We start from the raw sequence: 17,701 nt of genomic DNA on the forward strand, positions 1-17,701 counted from the left end.
ACTACAATCATAATCTAGCAAATTAGATGATATCCACTCTAACTTCTATCAATGATAATATCTCATCCCTTACTGGAATGTTGAAAGCCAGACGTCTTCTGGATGAAAATGAGGAAAAGGATAGAGAAAGAGCCATAATGGAAGAGGATGTGATGACTGAAATTACCTTCAATAGCATAGATTTGGATTTTCAAAACAAGTAGGAGCAGATCATTGAGGAGATTAACAAAGCCTATGAATCAGCAAAAATGATGTAGGAGCTTGCGAGAAAGACAAAGGATTAACTTTGGTTTTTCTTTTCTTGTCTTTTGGACTGTTAAACTACTATAGGTTTTTGGTTAGTTGGCTTTTTGTCTATCTATTGTATTGGCCCTTTGGTTAGCCTTCATTTTCTACCTAGGCTTTAACTACTTATTATCAGCCTTTGGCTTTTTGTCTATCTATTGTATTGGCCCTTTGATTGGCCTTCATTTTTTGGATGGGCTTTAACTACTTATTATCAACCTTTTGATATGATTTAACTCTCGGGTGTTAGGATCCCTATAAAACTTGTTTTTCTTATCAAAAATTTTTACTAATTCTCCAAATTATTTTAGATTAAATTCTTTAGATTCCAATCTACCAAGCAATGTTTCTTTGGTGAAATTAGTGGTACAAGGTAACATTACCTGAATCATTTGTGTTATTGTCTTGAAAGGTGGTGTCATAATTTTCAAGATCTTCCATATGACTTGATCATTAGACTTCTTTCCACTAAGAAATATGATTCCTGCAACAATCTTAGATATTCTACCAATATAAGTTCTCACATATTCATCTTCCATCTTCTTAGCGTCTTAGAATGTGAAATGCAGATTTTGTAATCTAACCCCTTTTGTATATGTATCACCCTCATAGTTAGCTTCTAAGGTTTTCCAAATTTCATGAGATGTTTTGAGTTATTTTACTTGGCTATACTCACTTTTAGGTAGTGTAGATAGTATTGCTTCTCTTGCCTTTATGTTGCACATGAATACTTCTCTTGTTCCTCAGTACAACTTTCAAAATTGTCTTCTTCTACAATGTTTTTAGAAGTCTTGATTACAAGCCAATATCTTGGACCCATGCACAGTAGATGAGTCTTCATTTTATCCTTCCAGCTATCGTAGTTTGTGCAATCAAATCTTAGAATTTCCTTTCTAAATAGATTCGCCATGGATCTCCCAAAGTTGCTAAACTTTTTCTTCAAGGACCTGAGGCTCTGATACCAATTGATAGAAATAATAGTCCACCAATATAACTGAGAGGGGAGGGGGGTGAATCAATTATATAACAATCTAAAACATTTATCCTTTTAAGAAATTTCAATCATTCAATCAAAGTAAACAACAATCATAAAGAGATGCATACACAATTACACTAGATATGTTGACTAGGGAAACCCTTGATTAGAGGGAAAACCCCAGTGAGAGTGATGCCCACAAAAAAATGTACTAATATGAATGTTCCTTGTTAGAGGATGGACTCTATTAGGAGTCTATTACAACACTTAGTACAAGAGTCCCTATTAGGGGACTTTGAATCCCTATTAGGAGATTCCAACCATGTTAGGAGTTGTGGAAGGTAGCTGAACCCATTGCCCAAATAGCTTCAAGATCAGATCAACGAACCCACTGTCCAATTGACCTCAATAATATATTTTTAAGAATAATAGATGTGAGAAAATCTTTGCTTCTTCCTTTATCTAGTATGTTAGACTTCTTCACCTTTAGATCATGCAATTAGATCTGGAACTCTGTATTCATCAATAATAACCCTTAAGGTCACTTATACACATTTACAAATCACTCTAATTTGCAGCTTCATTATTTGCAATTCTTCTCTGCTCATTGATCTCATCCATTATGTCTAAAACTTGGAAAACATCTTTCCTTTATACCACACTCAATATTTAATCCTTGAGTTGGCTTCACATTTTACCTTATGTTAATTAAATGAAATAGAAATTTAATTAATGCTTTCAACTCACAGTTATACCTAAAATTTCACCCATGTGGTTTCTATACCTACGCACTCACTGACATCATTAGTGGTTAGTGTACTACCTCCAGTTAACTGCGCAACCCTTCATTTCAAATACAATGTGCTTTATTGATCATACAATAAGTAATACTTCCCTAATGCTTTATTTCCATGCAGTCTTTTGTATATCAGCCATATCTTTCGTACATTGTCAATTTAGGTTTTGCACACTTGCCCATGTGTCCAATACATACTATGGTATGTGTAGGTAACTATGCATAAGCAGATAAGTAATGTATTGTCCTAAATACAAAAATAACAATCTACTACTCGACCAGTCTTTTACAAACTCATTACCATGTTGTCATCAATGACAAACACATTTATAGATACATCATAACAATATTTTGTAATGCTCCCCCATAGCATCAACATTCATGCTAATAATAGGGTGATCCCACAATAATGGGTTCCACTTTTTGACCATTTTCGGCACTCAAATCAATATTTTTGAAACAAACCTCATGTTTAAGTGACTATATCTTTAAAACTATGAATAATTTCAAGATGGCATAAACTAGTGATTTGTAGCACTTTGTTCCTACTTTGTAAAGAAAAATATTTATGTCAATTTTCTCTTCTCCTCCGAAAAGTGGTACATGTTAAAATTCAATATTTTTAAAGAGTGATAATCTGTTTGACACACATAACTTTTTTTCTAGAAAGGATGAGGTAATTCTTTTGGCATTGGATTTGTAACATCAGTATCTAGAGGATGCATTTGGTTTGATTCAATTTGGTTGAATATTGTATAGTTTATGAAGTTTTGAAGTGACACCAATTGTAATTCAAACACACATTTTTTTTGACACAGGTAACTCTAACTCAATTTATCATAAATCTTTTTTTTTTTTTTAATAGAAAGCTATCTCAATAACCTATTTCCTAGATATTTTTCAAAAAAAATTGACCTAATTTACTATTTATTTCGAAGTGTCAAAGTCAGTCAATGTTCAATCGATAATGAACCAATAATGAGCTAAACTCATATTTGAAAGTCTTAATGAATATAATATGTATTACACTTATAGTCATTGGAAAGCATGCTCTGAGTAGCACAAATTGGCATTTTTTATTTTACAGTAGGAGATCAATAATTTTCAATTTTGGGTGTCAAGAGAGCTAATTTTATTTTTATCAGAAAATAGGGTCAAAAATTTGTAATTTGACATGTTTGTTGCGAACATGATGTTCATTACAAACATGTTTTATGGGTTCACTGCAAACATCTGTTCATAGCGAACATACAAACCTAAGTTTTTTGATAGCTAGAAATTCAATTTAGCATGTTTTCTTGAACATGTCACATTTTTTATGTTCATGCGAACATTCAAAAAATGTTGACATCACTAGCAGATAGGTTAGTTTTAAAATAAGGTGAAGTCGTACTTGCGAAGCTATACCAAGCGACATGTTTATATAGTTATTGCACGAAATTTATCTTGAGGCAAGGGGTAATTTTTTTTTATGAGTTTATAATGGGAAACAAGAAAGGAAGGAAAAAAAATATGCAAGGAAGAGATCTAACGAAGAAGAACAAAGAAATCTTCGGAAGACTTTGCAAGTTATCATCGAATTAAACAAAGTATGTAATTTTATATTTAATTTTTTTTTATATAGTCTTAAATTTAATTATGTTTCAATCTTATTTTTTATCTAATTTGATTTATTTATAAATTTGTTGCAAACAATCAACAAGGTGAAGGAAATGTTGAAGAAGGCTCAATAGAAGTAGAAGAAGTGCATATGGGAGAAAGGTTAGGAACACTCCCTATGGAATCTAAAATAATGAATGTTGAAGAAGGTTCAAGATCACTCCTTGCAAAGGTTCAAATAAAAAAAGTCAGAGAAGAGTCAAAATCTTTCAGTATAGAATCTCAAAAAATGAATGTTGGAGAAGGCTCAAGATCACTCCATGTAGAAATTCCAATAACAAAAGTTAGAGAAGGGTTGGGATCAGGTGTAGGAACTAGTATGGACAAACTCCTCAATATTTCCCAATCTATAAAGAATGGCATTTCTCATTAAAATTTTGATCATTTACCTCAAATGGATGTGGATAAATTGAGAAGACTTGTAGCTATTGTTTAGCCCTTAGGTTTTTCTAAGAAAAGGTCAATGAATAAGAAGATAAGAGAAATTATGACTAAACTTGATAACACTAAAACACTTGAACAAGCTCAGTTGCTTTCACTTTTTCTTACACAAAATAAATTGCAAGAGGCTTTAAAATTGTTAGGTGTAGACATAACATGAAAGAAGAGAAGATTTTCTAACATGCAAATCGATGTGATTGAAAATGTTAAGCAAGGTTTGAGAAATATAGGAAAACACTCTTGAATTAAAGATAAGTCCATGGCAAGAAAAGTGATGTTGATGTCTGTTGTAAATAAGAATATGAACCAAAATAGACAAATATCTTCAATTTCATCTGAAATGGGTTTTAGTAGGAAAACAATGAGAGAATATGTTAAGAGAAGATTAATTGTGGATGATAGTACTATGGAGGGCAATTGGGCAATCATGTGTAGAGCACCTCATTCTAATAGAATTTAAGAGTTATCAAAAAATTTAGTCATATCATTTTGGATTGATAACACTCATCCTTCATCAAATAGTAGAGATGTTATCAGGCATAGGATTGCATCTGGTCAATATGAACATCATACAAAACATTGGTTGGACACAACACAACATGAGTTATATGTGTCATTTTCTAGTGAACATCCTAATGTAAAAGTTGGTAAACATTGTTTGAAAAATTGAAGCCATACTATGTGAGGTCAAACAAAGTGTTTGAAACATGTTGTCTTCATCATCATATTGAGTTTGATCTCTACTATCAGGTATTTCAAAAGTTTGTAGAAGACACATATGGTTCTCATGTTGCTACTCCTAGTAGGAGAAGTGAGTTTATATCATCCATTCTATGTGACAAAATAGATGATCCAGCTGGTCAAGTAAATTGCACCAAAGGATTGCGTGAAACATGTGGTGAATTGGCTCTCTTTCCTTTGAAAATTGAAAATCTTGATGTAACAAAAAAAATGAATTGCAAAAGTTACAAGTATGTGAAGAATGAAACAAAGTTGGGGAAAGAGACAAAAAGGTTGGAATGTGTTGAAGAGGAGTTACCTATTCTAACATTTATGGAAAAATTTAAGAATTTGATTCAACCTTATATTCATCATACATTTTTTGCAAAGTGGAAAGCACAACAGTTTCAAACTTTGAGAGATAATTTCCTACTTGGAACGATTGTATCGGTTGTTGATTTTGTAGAGAACTATTCCTTTGTTCATTTGAAAGAAATTCAATTAGATTATTTATTTTCTAAGAAGGTCACTATTATGGTACATGTTTGTTGTAGACATGCACAATTAGATTTGGATGGTGTGTAGATTACATTTCAAGCACAAGTAATTAAAAAGGAATATCATTTTTATACAAGTGATGATAAAGAACATGACATTCACTATGTAGAACATTGCTTCAATATGTTCTTTTCATATTTGAAAGAAAGAGACATAAATTTTGATAAACATTATGTTTGGCCTGATGGATGTGCCACATAGTTCAAATCATCTAGACCATTTTATGCATTATGTAGATATCATCGCAATGAGAATATAAAACACATATGGAATTTCTTTGAGAGTGGCCATGGAAAAGGTGAACATGATGGTGTTGGAGCTTGCATCAAACGTTCTAAGTGAAAGTATCAAATGAATTATAAAGGAGTTCATGTAAATGATGCACATGATGTTGTTAAATGGTGTAAGACACATTTTGCATCAGACAAGGTCGGGACATCATCAACAACAAGTCGACAGGTACCATATAGAGTCTTTTAGGAGATAATAGTTGTGGATGTATACATCTATTTTAATTTTATGAAATTAAGTTATAAAATTTTATTGTTAAGTTTTATCTTTCAATTTGTTGAAGTTTAAATTTAATTTATCCATATTTACAATTTAATGAACTTTCAGGTGTTAGTAGAAAAAACAAGCATGGTTGCAAGAGGATAGAAAAGACACGTTCCTTACATTCAGTCGTGAGTATAGGTAATTGCAATTGGACATTGAAGACAAGAGAATACTCATGTTTTTGTGACAGTTGCATTGATGAAGACTATCAAGAATGCATCAATCAAAGATGTGGATATATAGGTGCATGGATTTTAGTACCACCTAATGTTACCAATACATTTGATAAAGATAATGAAAATTTTAATAATATTCTATTGATTTTTGATGATTATAATCATATCTCTAAATAGGTAAAAGTGGGTAAGTATCATAAAAATTAATCTCAACTTGGCAGTTAATTTCAGCTTGTTATTTAATTATCAATTTGAATGATCTTATATATACTATACACATGTATGTATACTTGTTATGCAGGAGATGTGTTTGTAGTGAATGTTGAGCCTAAAAATCATGAAGGTGTCAGTTATTATTTATTGTGATGTACTGCAGAGAGGACAAAGTTATATGATCCTAAAGAAAGTGATGGAATGTTGTTTCCCATAGGTATTATACATACATGTGTGCATGTATACACACACACACACACATCTTTATGTCTATCAAATTTTAAAATATTTAAATTTGTGGTGTAGGTTCTATTATGATAGAGGGAACATATTTGAAGTGAGAAAAAATAGTCCAACATGTAATACACTTTATGATTATCAACCTGACAACAAGTTTTTACAATATAGCCACCAGGTCATTGCTACGAGGCTTTTTCTACTTCTACTCAAACTTAAGTGTGTTTGTTGTAAGTGGAGACTAGACAGTAAAGATTATGAGAAGATATTACATGTTATAAGTGTACATCATGGTTGAACTGACCTTTGAGATTTATTTTATAATAATTTGAATTAATTTAAAGTTGTTAGTTTACTGTATAGGGTCGTAACTCTTAGTTTATTAGTTTATTAATGTGTTTTTAAATGTACGTACATTTTAATAATATTAATTACCATGGATGAATTTAATAATAACAACTTAATATAAATAGGCAATACAAGTTAGTTGGAACTTACACAATCATTAGATAGATATGTATTAAAGATAATTTAATATGTTAGAATTCTTAAATATTAACTTCTTCTCAAACTATTGAATTCCATCTTGAATTAAATGTGTTTTTAATTTTACAATCGCACTCTTCATTATCATTACTTTATTAAAAAACTATATAAATTAATAATTTATTAATTACATACCATCTAGATGAATTTAATAATAACTTAATCTAAATAGGCTTGATCTATGGAAGTTAGTTATCCTAAATTTACATTCATTAGATAGATATGTATCAAAGATAATTTAATATGTTTTTTAAATTCTTTAATCAACTTCTTTTCAAACTATTTAATTTCATCTTGAATTAAATGTCTCTTTAAAATTGTACGATCATAAGTTCTTAGTTATCATTAGTTTATTAAAAAACTATATATTAATGTTAGTTTATTGTAGGGTCATACTCTTAGTTTAAATTAGTTTATTAATGTGTTTTTAAATATTATATTTTGTAAAAGTTTTTAAAAATAATGTATTGGCTTACCTAGTTCTAGAGCATATTTTTATCCACATAAAACTAATATTTATCTTTAGCCCTACTGATTGATAATTTAACTTAACAAATATGTATCCTTCTAACTTTGTACTAATTGATTTAACAAATTTGATTATTTGATTATTTTATAATGATCACAATAATATCTAAAATCTAAAGTTTAAATATATTCACAGTAAAGTTTTATAATGATCATGTAATAAAATCTAAAGTTTAAAATATATAATCTAATTGATGAAGAATGTTTGACTAAAATTTTAAAAAAATACACATACATGTACGTCTCAAGAATAAACATCTACATCTAATATAGACTAGATATTGAAATGCATACATATGAAAACTGTAAGTGTCAAATAAACATGTATACATGTAACAAAATATAAAAAGTCATATACATGTGACCATCCAGCTACTAAAGTACTAAATAGTCAAATAAATAGTGAAACATGTATATATGCCATCGAGGTAGTAAAATATGCATGTATGTAAGTCTCTAGAATATGTACAAAGTCTCCAATATATAAATGCAACTACTAGAGGGACCTCTCAAGATGCATACAAATAGAATGATGCTCTGATCGAGTCTCCTATACATCCTATGGCTGAGGCACATCAACCAAGCCCTACAAATATATATATACACATTAGAACTATCTAGAAACACACACACGTATGTGTACATGTTTAAATTAAATATGAGTACATATATATCTAGTTTGAAACATAAATAACTTTACAAACTATTTAAAACTTATACTTGAGCACTATTAGGTGCCTCAATAGAATCATCTCTCTAATGTACATGCCCTGACCCAACACTAGATGTAATCATGTGCTCGGTGACCTGTGCCTGCATGATTTATTATAGTTCTTAAATTAAATATCTATCTAAGGTGAATTTTTTAATTTTATATATTTAAATTTAAAAATAAATTTTATGTGTGTGTGTGTGTGTGTGTGTGTGTGTCTGTGTGTGTGTGTCTGTGTGTGTGTGTGTGTGTGTGTATACCTGGGTCTCCAAAGGTGGAGGATGATCTAAAGAAGACTCCATCGTATCATCTATTGATGCACCTCTATTGTCTGAAACATCATTGCATCCTAATACTCTAGCATCATCTCTTGAAAATCCAACACATACTAAACCACCCTCAACACCACAACCTCCAACTACTAGTAATGATGAGTGAAGTGGACTATGTAACTGGCTGGGTAATGGTGTAGAATTAGTGTTGGATCTAAATAACATGTCCATGTATGATGATAATCTCATGCTCAGACTAGTATCAATCTTAGAAAGCCCTTGTAACTACTCACCAAAATCATCAAGGCCCTCAGCTATGATCCTAACATCTCTAACTCGTATGCTTGAGCCATCTATAGAGTGTTGTGAGCTTTGCATAGGTGTATCAACTGTCACTGGTGTGGTCTATGCCTATGGAACTAGGAGGCTTTGATTGTGTCTAATGGTATCCATCACTAAGTGAACTGGCATCCCATGTATATCGTAAATATAATTGATACTATGCAATAGATCCTCCAAAAAATTCAATGCTAAACCCATATGTGTATGCTATCCTAAAAGAGCACAAACATCACCCGGTACTAGTAATCCAATAGTTCTATATGCATCATCAAAGGAGGTGCTTGAAGTGCTACTAGATGCCTCTAAAGATGGTCAACCTAGATGACTCCATTGACTGTAAATATAATGAACAAGAGAATTAGATATCATACTACTAGCCGTAGATGCAATGTGTCCAATATTGTCAATTGCTCCCCTCTGGGAAGCAATGACAACTCTATCTGCAATAGGCACATGTGCTAGAGTCATTTGAGGAAGTCTTTGTCCAATGAACTATCTCACATCTAGAGGTGGCAAACACTGTGCACTATGATACTGGCCATGATTTGTGATTCCACCATGCCCCTATCTACAATAATCTAGAATGTCTAAATAGTTGATGTTGAGCCCTATGCAGAACTCAACATACAATAGTTGTGCAAAATAAAGAGGTATCTAGTCATTATTAGGATAATGGCCATGTGTGGCTAAAAAATGAGCATAAATCATGCTAGCAATAATAGGATCTCTACATCGTGTGACTTGGTAGCCTCTCACCCTACCCTGTGCGCCCTCATATGATGGAAAGAGATCTCATTTGATGATGTTTTTGGGGGCCACCCTCTTGACATCATCAAAAGATGCATCTCCTAAATTCTTAGCCTTAAGCTCCTTAGATATTGAAGCTAATATGTTAGGGGTAAATGAATGGTGAGCTCTAAATCTAGTAGTCAAATCCTATAAACTCCTACATATAGTAGCACATATTTCTCTATATAGACCATCATTGGAGGAAAATATAGATTGCTATAATCTAGTAACCTCCTACTCTAAAAATGTAAATAATGCATTGATATCGATGTGTGGAGGTGGTGCACCAGGACCTTTAATAGGACCTATAGGTGTAGGACCTCCAGTAGGAGTTATAGGTGCAAGACCTCCAACAAGAGCCACACCAAGAGCTACACCACTTGGAGCCACACCAAGAGCCGCAACATGAGCCCAATGATGAGCTCCATGATGAGGCACAATAGGAGCCCCAACACAAGCTGCTTCACAAGCCCAACCACAAGAAACATAATGAATTTCATGAGGAGCAAGAATAGGACCTACATTAGGTGTTGCAATAGGAACCACATCAAGTGCCGCAGCAGGAGTAGCAGTAGTATCCATAGTAGGAGCTACAACAGGATGATGAATAAGTTGATTGTGTGAAGTCATATCTATACAAAATTTGATGGAGCTACTTTATATAAAAAAATTAAATTGTACATATAATACATATGTTATAACATGTACACATGTTTGTCTAAGTCTAGTACAAATATTTTTTTGTTTTAATTAAAAGATATATGTAATCACATACATCACATGTCTAGATAATCTATAAAACATGTACATTTCAATAAAATTTATATGATCACATACATATGAGAGTTTGAGTTAGAGTTAAAGGGAACTTGAGTTTTCAAAACTTTAGTCTAATTAAAGATTAGTACCTAAGTTTGACTTATAGAGTTCAATGAGTTATATTAGGGTTTGATTAGGATTTCATTTAGTTTAAAAAGGGTTTGAGTTTTCATTTTTGGATTACATTAGAGTTTGAGTTAAAGAAATAAGGGTTAAATGAGTTTTCAATTACCTAAAATCTTGCTTTTTAGAGTTTGAGTTAGATTAAAGGGTGACATTTCTAGATAGATAAGGGTTTGAGTTTTCAGTTAGGATTGTAACATTAGATCTAGTTTGAGAACTTAGATTATGGTTTGAGTTTGAAGTTAGGATATAATTTATTTATTAGGGTTTGAAAATGATTTAGAAATACAATTTAAGGCTCACAACTAAAAAAGTGTAGAACTGACATAAAGTAAAGTTATCAAAAATATATATACAGTTATAGTTTGTTGTTGTCTATAATACAGGTCCTCAAATATAAGTTATTTGAATAAGTTGACACTCGCATCACATATACATGTCTTACAAGTTCATATTAGACCACTCGGGTTTCTAGTGGAAGCCAGGGAACAAATTATGAACATAATTTAAATATATGTATATATAGATAACTTAATAAAAAAAATCTATTGTAATCCTATTAATATTTAAATTGATAAGAGAGTATTTATCATTCTTATTGAACTAAGATTAAATTTTTAGGAAGAGTGGGTCAACATTGGAAAAATGATATAAGAATTATAGGCCTTAGCCTAGGTAAGATCCTAATTCCATCTTTTTATATGTAAGGGCCGACCCCCTTGTTTTGGTCACTTTTTATTTAAAAAACAATTGACTTGGGATTCAAGTTTTGATCTTGAAAGGTAAGTACAAGGTGATCAAGAAGGTTAGGGGAAAGTAGGAGGCAAGGGTTAAGTCATTTTGTCCTATACCAAGGAAACTCTCATGAAATTAAAATCAACAATAGCTCTCTATCAAACCTTCTTGTAGCTCTTTTATAGTCATGACACATTTTACCCACACATTGAAAATTAAAAAAATGTTTGTAGAAAGGTGTTTTCATCAGTCAAATTCCTATTGAGAAATTAACCTTGAAATCAAATTGAAATGATTGAAAAAGGAAGTGTGTTGTTAGGTGGTAGAAGCTTGATAAGATGTTATAGGTTCACAAACCTTGACGATGTCAAATTGCTCATCAAGATGCTCAAAAGTATCCTTGTTATTGTCTTGACCTTGGATCCAACATAGGAAGAACATGTTTTCCTTCAAATATGACTCAGTGATCTAGACATTACTATCTATCTTCCATGTTTGAGTGCTTGATGCTTAAAAGGGATCTATATGTGGTTTCTTGAATTGACTTGATTGCTACTTAAATTAATAACTTGAGCACTTCACTGCATAGAATGACAAAAGAATGGATTGGACTCATGTGCTTTACCAAAAGGAGGGAGGTGGTGTATCTTTTAGGTCTAACATAGTCATTTTAGGGCTCAAAAATCAAAGAAAGTCAATTGGGATTTAAGGATCTCACCAAAATCAAAAGACATTTTCACATTTAAATTTTGACCTAAATATTGGGTATCAATAAAATCCAAGGTAGGAAGTGAATAAACCTACCCTACATATACCCAATCATCCTGTATTGACCAATTTAGGCTTAGGTATAGGTTGAGGCTTAATTTTGATATGGGAATTTCAAAAACATGTGCAAAAATATGGTTGCATTGAGTATAATAGCCATAAAAGGCTTGAATACTAAAATGGGGCCTAGCTAAGGACCAAAATTGTACATGGCTACAATTTAAGATACTATAAGGCATAAAAAGTAGCATTCAAGTGTTTCTCCTATGTATCCTTATTTATGAGAGCCAAAGGATTTATCATAGTTTGCACACACATATATCATATCAAAAAATTATCCTTACAATTTGGGTTGGGGTTTGTCAACATTTCATTGGGATCACAACTATTGGTTAAGCTTGTGCATACAAGACAATGTCTTTAAAATAGTATCATAACAAGTATGCCCTTTTCATGTATTAGTATAACATCAATATCACCTAATGACTAGATGAAAAATCAAGTAATATAACACAACCACTAGGAATAAAAATTATTTTACATGGTTGAGAATGATTTAACTCATGTGTCTTAGTCAATCTATCATATGCATTTAATAATAAATACACTTAAATTTCTAGATTTAACTCCATGAATTATTTATAAATCAACATTTCAAAGCATACTCCATATCCATCAGTGGAATTATTAAGAATAAACCCATATCCATCAATGGAATGATTATGGGGCAAGTAAGAGAATAGAGTATAATTCTTGGTTTCTAGTTTTGACTTTCAATTAAGTCATATCAAATGAGTAGTTAACACCACCCTCTTCTTACCACAATTTGTTGTGAATCATCTGAGCCCTTACTACCACCCTCTCTTTACCCAATTGTGGAATGTGATCCAACCCCCACCATGTCTCTTGGGGTATTTGGAAGGAAAGAAATAATAGGGTCTTTAGAAATGAAGAAAGGAATGAGGAGGTTGTGACATGATTGATTGTTAAGTTATTACTGGAGAACATGTAGAATAGTAAGTGGTGTAAATTATCACCCGTCCCCATGCTAAGTGAACTTAGGGTTGCTAGGAATTGGAAACTCAAGGATGGATTTGCAAAGGTTGATAATTCAAAATAGCTCACCAGAGCAAGGAAAAAATGGTACCCTCCCAAGGAAATTTGGGTTAAGCTGAACTTCGAGAGAGTTGCAAGGGGGGTGTATGGGTGGCTGTGGGGGGTGACATGGTAAGAGATAGCATTGGTAAAATGTTGTTGGCATTTGTTGGTAATTTAGGCAAGGCTTCTAATAATTTGGCAGAGGTTATGGCTCTCCTATGGGGCCTAAAATTGGTCATTGGTGTTGGGTGGGAGAATATGGTTATTGAAGGAGACTGAAATGTTATCATAGATAGTGTGAAGGGTGATATGAATGCAGGTTAGGTGTTTAGGAGGGTGATTAAAGAAGTGTTATATTTATTAATGACTCTAAAGAGATATGACTTGTAGCATATTTATCTGTTTAAAGATTAGGATTTCAGTTACGGTTAGGGTTAGGTTCTAGGGTTATCTAGTTATCTATTAAGATTAGGATTTGATCTAAAGGGTTCAAATGATTTCTAGATTAGGGTTTGAGTGAACTATATTTTAAAGGGTTTGGTTCGGATTATGTTTGTACATTATTTACTTAAACTTGGTTTGAGTTAGGGTTTGATTTAAAGGGAACTTTCAATTTAGATTATTAATTTAGGGTTTGAGTTAAAGATTGGAGTTTGGTTAGCATTTGATTTAAAAATAAATTTTAGGGTAAATGAGTAGATATTAGTGTTTGAGTTTTCAGTTAGGAAATTAGATCTAAGGGTTTGATTTAGATTAGGGTTTGAGTTAGAGATCTAAAGGTTTCGATTAAATTTGGTTCTGATTAGATTATGGTTATAGTTCAACCTAGGGTTACATTAGCTCATTTCAGTTACAGAACTCTAGGGTTAAAGAGTTTTCAAATTAGGTTTAGAGTTTGAGTTGGGGTTAGAAATTAGGGTTAGAGTTTGAGTTAGGGTTAGGGTTATGGTTAGTGTTATTTTTTAGGGTTATAGTTAGTTTTAAGGTTATGTCCAAATCTAGCTCATTCTATTTTTTTAAAAATTTCTACACTAATTTTTTTTTAATTTTTTCTAATGTTTTTCTAATAATTCAAGTTAGATGTTTTTTCTAATATTTTGTAATGCTTTTTTCAAATATTTTATAATGTTTTTCTAATATAAAATGTTTTTTTCTAATATTTTGTAATGTTATATATACTAATTTATTTTCTTTAATGTTAAATACTAATATTTCCTAATGTTATAATAGTTATTTATTTTTCTAATATTGTATAAGAAATTAACATTTTTTTAATATTTCACTTAGTAATGTTTTCCTTATAATTCTACATTGTTGTTTTTTAATATTTTTTTAATATTTTTCTAATATTTTCTAACTTTCAAGAATTTAATATTTTTAAATTATTTTCTAATACTATCTAATTTTTTTCCTAATATTTTCTTATAGTCTTTAAATATTTTTCAAACTAATATTTTAAAAGATATTTTCTAATATTTTTCTAATAAAATTAATATTTTTCTAAATTTGTTTTTTCTAATGTTTTTATAATAAAAATAATATTTTTCTTTTAAAATGGTTTCTAATTAAACTAATATTTTTCTAAATTTTATTTTCTAATATTCTACACTATTTTTAAAAAAATATTTTACAATATTTTTCTAATATTTTCTAATTTTCAAGACTAATGTTTTTAAAAATATTTTCTAATATTTTCTAATGTTTTTCCTAATATTTTCTCATAGTTTTCTAATATTTTCCAAACTGATATTTTTTAAAATATATTTTCTAACATGTTTTTCTAATAGTTAAATGTAATGTTTTTCTAATAAAAACTAATATTTGAATGTAATGTTTTTTCTAATGTTCTGATATTCTAGAAATTAACCTTTTTTTTAATATTTTCTATTGTTTTTCTAATATTCTAAACTATTATTTTTCTAATATTCTAAACTACTATTTTTCTAATATTTATCTAATTTAACGCTAATTTTTCTCTAAATTTGTTTTCTAATGCTATATTAATATTTTTCTAATATATAATGAACATATACAAAAAAGAATTATAAATGTTAAATTAATAGAATTAAATAACATAAATAAACAATAAAAATATTAAATTAACATTAAAATATGCTTTGGAAACATAAAAAATTCAAATAATAACATATAGACATACCTGAAATAGTGCAATGATGAGAATCTGGAAGAGAATGACAGGGCATGCTAACCAGTCAAGCACGTTCACTCTAACTTATAAGTCAAAATCAACAAGTCGTAAAATGAACATTGAAATTAAGAAAATGACATTTAAAAATGTCACAGTCGCCATAAAATATGTTCACTACAAACATATTAATTAGGTATGTTCATAGAAAGCATAACTAATAAATGTAAAATATGTTCGTTGCAAACACTATTATAATATATGTTAATTGAGAACATGCTTAATATGCAAACAAATGATAAATGTGATTAGCGCATTTTGCAAAGTTTTTTAATTTTCTTTGTCCCACAAAAGTGGAACCCATTATTGTGGGTTCACCCAATACAATGTAAGCTGAGTAAAGTTTAGTTGATGTTGAGCACTAGTAAACTTTAGTGTTTTCCAAGTGATCTAATTGAAGACGAGTGGAAGAACACTTTACAAGCTGAGTGACAACATATTGATGCCGAGTGTCGATATTCATGTTAAATCATAGATTTGACGAATCTAAGCTAACTATTTTGTTTTCTTAAATTTTGTGAAGTGTGTGGAAGATAACTATGATGAGTTGGTGGCACAAAATTCATGGTAAACTATTTAGAGGTGAATTCAAAGAGGATTGAAAATTTTCTAGAAGGGACTCAAATGAAAAGATGGGTAGATTCATTGAATCCTACCTAATTCTACGTAACCCTAAAATTGATGATAAAGGGTGAACAATAAAATATCTTAATTTTCTATTTATAGAGATGGCTGGTCAGAAGCAAGGTTGGGTAATATTTGAGAACCTAAGTTAGACAAGAGGTCTAAGGTATTGCTTCATTTAGTAACTAAGTAGAAGAGACTGCTATTAGAAAGCAAAGCAAGAAGGCTTAAGAGTATGAATGCTTGAAGGGTGAATAAGCTATCATAGTTAAAGTGTGTGAAAGCCAAGCAGAATGGAGGACTAAAACAAAGATCTTTATGCTGCAAGTGAGCTATACTTTTTTATTAGATCAAGCCTTACTGTTACTTTCTAATTATTGTATTAGTTTAGCATAAAGGACCTATATCCTTTGAATTAAGGTTGATCTAACAGTAATTTTTAATTCCTTTAACTGGGTGACAATCCAAGTGAATGATCTAAAGTCCTCTAACAAGGCTCACTCCTAACAAGGTGATTGAAATCATTTAACCAGGTCACATTTAATAGTGTGTAATATAACCTTTAATAGGGTTGGCCATTCGCAGGGCATCACTTCAGAAGAGTGAGAATGAGTAGCATATTATTGGTGGTTTTTCCCAAATTGGATTTCCACATAAAATCCTTGTGTCAAATGTGTTATTGAATCTATTATGTTTCAGTTGTTTTGACTTGGAACAATAATCCACAAGTTTAAATGATTGTATGATCTAATGGATGCATGCATGAATATGTTTTGTGGATATGGGTTCACTAAGATGTGAAATTTTTTATTTGTACATCTAGACATTAGATAACTGCTTCATCCCCCCTCCAAGTTATTCTAAAGAATTCCAACAATTGGTATTAGAGTTATCTTCTTAAGATGACTAGTTTGAAGGTACTAGAAGCAAAAGATCAAGATGTCAAAAAGAGAGGTACCCAAGCTTAAAAAGGATAAATTCCTTGCATGGTAGAGTCCAATGAAGCTACACCTAGGAGGCCTTGGAGACCATGCACAATTTACCATCACCACTAAGCATGTTGATCCCACTAGAGTCATAACTGTTGAAGATTTGAGAAAGAAGAAAGAACACATTCTGACAATCATAGAGATTGCATCTTCCCTAAGTTATGTCGAGTTTGATAACATCAAGGGTTTTGATAGTGCAAAGAATATGTGGGATGCACTTTACACCATCTATAGAGGAAATACAAATATTTTGAGAGCCAAATATGAAAATCTTAGAGGTAAGTTTGATGATATGAAGATGCAAGAAGGTGAGAATATTGCTAAATATTGCTCTAGAATGAAAGATGTTGTTAATGCTATAAGAGGATCTATTGGTAAGATAGATGATGATACTATACTAAGAAAAGATTTGAGAACACTATTGCCCATCTATGCTATTAGAGTTTCTGCAATACAAGAATGAAGATGTATACTAGGTTCTAATCTAACTCTTGAAGAATTGGTAGGTAGGCTCATTTCTTTTGAGCTTTCTAA

Source organism: Cupressus sempervirens, chromosome 8 (assembly GCF_028749045.1).
Source record: "Cupressus sempervirens isolate cs-2001-9-10 chromosome 8, ASM2874904v1, whole genome shotgun sequence".
Lineage (NCBI taxonomy): Eukaryota > Viridiplantae > Streptophyta > Pinopsida > Cupressales > Cupressaceae > Cupressus > Cupressus sempervirens.